The 4,082-nt window shown below is 45.2% G+C and overlaps 1 long non-coding RNA gene across 1 annotated transcript; it reads left to right on the top strand.

Moving 5' to 3' along the window:
* Window positions 1–431: 431 nt before the first annotated feature.
* Window positions 432–1,100, top strand: LOC148341870 (uncharacterized). Its single transcript, XR_015839710.1, has 2 exons — window positions 432–749; window positions 842–1,100. It is a non-coding gene; the product is annotated as an uncharacterized LOC148341870 (long non-coding RNA).
* The last annotated feature ends 2,982 nt before the right edge of the window (window positions 1,101–4,082 follow it).

The following is a 4,082-nucleotide window of genomic DNA, read 5'->3' as shown; positions in this document are numbered from 1 at the left end:
GTCTGGGCCGAGGTGAAGGCCGCACTCACCCGGATGGCCCAGAGGACCAAGCGCCTGGCCGACCGTCGCCGATCCCCAGCCCCGGACTACAAGCCCCGCCAGATGGTGTGGCTCTCCTCACGCGACCTCCCCCTCCAGGTCGATTCACGTAAGCTGGCTCCCAGTTTCATCGGTCCCTTCCCCATCGAAAAGATGATCAACCCGTGCTCCGTCCGGCTTAAGCTCCCCGACTCCCACAAGATCCATCCTACCTTCCATGTCTCCCTCCTCAAGCCGGTATCCTCTAGCCCACTGAGCCCTCCGACCGTCGCCCCCCCCACCCCCCCTGATGATAGACGACCACCCGGCTTACACCGTATCCAAGGTCCTGGATGTGCGGCGCCATGGCAGGGGGTTCCAATACCTCGTAGATTGGGAGGGGTATGGTCCGGAAGAGCGCTCCTGGATCCCGCGCAAGCTCTTCCTCAACGACGCCCCCATCAGGGAGTTCTACGCGCTGCACCCGGACAAGCCGGGTAGGACGCCAGGAGGCGTCCGTTAGGGGGAGGGTACTGTGACGGCTCGGGTTGGAGGAGGGCCTGGCTGTCTCTGATTATTTGCAGGTTCGCGATCCCTCCAGCCAGGCTCTCCTCCGGAGAAAGTGGGCGTCGGCTCCGGCGCACCTGCGGCTCGTTGGCTGCAATCAACGAGCAGCATAAGAACCAGCCACGCCAGGAGCTCGACGCCGGATTATCTCGTCTACTCACGTGGTACTGGCCATGTCTCGACACGCTGCTCGTTCGCCTGATCCTTTGTTCCCTCGTGCCTGTCTGACCTCTGTGCTCTCTGTGTCCCCTTCCAGCCGACCCGAGCCCGTCCGGTCCCGAGCTTCCCGCGCCCGTTCCCAAGTTCCTGCCCGGCGATCGTCTCGCCCGCGTTTCCCCCCATTCGCCGCTCACCTGCTTCTTCCGGGCCGCGCCCGCCGCTCCTCCGCCAGCCGGCGAGCGACTCCCGGTGCACGCCGCTCCAACGCCTGCCCGACCACCCACGCTCCCGCAGCCGCGCTCCCTGCACGGCTCGCCGCGCCTCCTCAACCCATAATAAATCCGGTCTCTACCATCTATGTCGCTCTTGGGTCCTCCTTCCCTCACACTCGGTTCACGGAACCGCGACAATATTCTTATTTACCTGTCAATGTTGGTTACAGTGTGAAAATGCTGGTAGACGTATTTGTAACTTACTTCATTCGTTCGATAAAGGACAACTGTCCAATGGCAAAGCGTGATTCTCCTCTCAAGAACAAAATGTAAGTAAACTAAAAAATTAAATAAAATGAAGAAAAGTTTGGGTTCCATTGTTCAAAATGAAATCTTAATAAAATCTGGAGCTCTTCGCAGATTAACCATTCATTATCCAAGCCGCATATAAAGCCACCGTAAATGCGTAACACCGGCGTCGAACAGCGGAGCAATGTGTGTGGGCGTAATGTAAGTGTTGCGCTAAGCGGCCTTGGCTCTGGGGCCGTCTCCACGGTAACGAATACCGATTTCAAGGCTGGATTCGAAGGCCGTACGTGACAGCGTGAATTTGGACTCCACGTGCGGTTATGCCGCGCCGAAAAAGACGTCACGCAGCCGAAAAAGTAGCTTTCCGAGGTCACAGCCTGTTAATTTGAACACGGCCAGGGGGAATTTGGACACCACGCGCGGTGGTGTCGCGCCGAAAAAGCAGCTTTCGGAGGTCGCAGCCTGTTAATTTGGACACGGCCACGGTTTTATGCTTACGATGCAAACTGGGCCTCAATTATCAACCAATCAGGAGTCGGACACTAGGGCTGATTCTGATTGGCTGTTTACTGTCCAATCGCATTTTACAACAGTACGACGTCCGGGAGGACTCAAAAACACAGTCGATAGAAAGGTCTTCTGCATTCTAACATGCTGCTCTTATTGCTTTTGTAATCATTCCAAACAATTTTTTGTTTACAAATATCATTGTTTGGTTCAATAATATTGTCCCTTGAGATCTATATGCTTCTATAAACCTTTTTTGTTTGTTTGTTTTATTTATTTTAATAAGCAAATGTCACCACTCAGAGTTGTGCATTGCATGTCATGATGAACAAAAATGCCCAGACACTATTTTTAACGGAACGTTTTGCTCTTCTTGATTTAGATCCTTTCGACTGTGATTACAACAATGTTTATTCAATTATTGAATTATGTAAAAAATATACAAATATTTCAATCTTGAGTATTTGTCAAAATATTTGTTCATTTAAATATGTGCCCAAATATTTATTGAATTAATATATTTAAATTTGATTTTAAAAAAAATTATTTTTCAAAATTAGGACTCTTTAATTTGTTCAATATTGAGTAAATGTTTCTATTTTATTATTAATTTAATTTACTCTGTATGTGGTTGCGAATTTTAAATTGAAATGTTTCACTATTTTATTACGTTAGTGTTAAAAATATTTTAGCGTTTATTTAAGTACAGACGCTCCCCAACTTACGAACGAGATACGTTCCGAACGGTCGTTCGTTAGCTGAATTTGTTTGTAAGTTGCTTCAGCGCTTTATTTTGTCTTGTAATTTATGTTTAAGGCCTATATGAGTATATTGAAGGTTTATATAAATATGTTTAAGGCTTGTATAAGTAACCTGTATTGGTTTGTACTGAAAAAAAAAACATTTAATAAAATGGAGAGAATACCTACAGTCCTGTACTACGTATGTTAGAGAGAGAGACACACACACAGGATGTACATGAACGTAATAAGATCAATAAAATGTTTAACTTACTTTTGGATGATGTACCCGATGCTTAAGGAGATGATGGAGGAAGAGGAGCATTTTATATCATGAAAGGGTCTTCGTCATCGCCGCAATGGGCTTCAAAAGTTACTTCCTCCTCCGTAACTTCAATGTAGGAAGAAGATGAGGGTTGATAAGTATCTTCCTTGGAGGATTTACTCGAAACTGGCCAAAAGAAGCGCTCTAACGACGATTGCAGAGTTTTCTTCTTAGTTTTTTTCATCAGGAGCGTCTGTACTTAAATATTTAGAAATAGAAATACCTTTATTGTCATTGTACTCAAGTGTGCAACGAGATTAGAGGGCTCCCCTCTCCAGTGCAATACAACAATAATACAGAAATAGGATGGCCGAGTGGTCTAAGGCGCCGCGTTCAGGACCCAGTCTCCCCAGGAGGCCTGGGTTCGAATCTCGAATTTCCCCATTGTGGGACTAATAAAGGGAATATTATTATTATTATTAAAGACGCGCAGCAACAGCAGCAGCAACGAACTGCGTGATGCAGATCATCTCCTTTGTGGTGACAAATAAACGCTGACTAAAGTCACCATCAGATTGCCAACTCCTGACATTCCAAAACCTTTGAGAGAAACTGAGACGATTTGCGTTTCTCTTTCTGGTTCTTTTTATAGTTCAACTTCTAGTTCTGTTTTTCACCTTTTCACACTGCGTAATGAAAGGCCAGTTGAGCAAGTGGAACAAGTGATTTTATTGATGATTGTGGAAGGCACCGATTTCATACAGATTTCTTCTCAGACCTTTTCCATTCGGTGCGATTAAAAAGACATCTGAAAAGCATATTAAAACATGTTCCAGACAAAAGCAATTAATTTAATTTAAAATGTTTCATATAAAAACAAAAAAAAAAGAATCAGCATCACTCAGACACGTTGCTTCTTCTGGCACTGATCACATTGGCTTAATGTCAATAAAAGAGCTTTGCAAAATTAAATTTATCATATTTTATTCAAAATCACATTTGCATCTTACCACAAAGAGTCAGTTCCTTCAGTTTTTTGGTCTTTTTTTTAAGCTTCAAGGATCGCTGCTATTCTCGCCATCACAATCGTGTCTCTCAGCACTCTGTTTTGAGGAGAATATTTTCGCACAAACGCTGCAACTGAATGGCTTGTCTCCACTGTGTGTTCTTGTGTGGTTTGTTAAAAATGACTTTACATTAAAGCTTTTGCCACAAACGGAGCAGGAAAAAAGTTTTTCTCCAGTGTGTGTTCTTGTGTGCCTTTTTAAACTTGACTTTTGAGAGAAACTCTTGCCACAAACTGAG

This window comes from Idiotropiscis lumnitzeri, chromosome 2 (assembly GCF_059441095.1).
Source record: "Idiotropiscis lumnitzeri isolate Australia: NSW breed Sydney's pygmy pipehorse chromosome 2, RoL_Ilum_1.0, whole genome shotgun sequence".
NCBI lineage: Eukaryota > Metazoa > Chordata > Actinopteri > Syngnathiformes > Syngnathidae > Idiotropiscis > Idiotropiscis lumnitzeri.
Note: the sequence above shows the minus strand (reverse complement) of the source record. Positions and strands in the feature narration are given on the sequence as shown.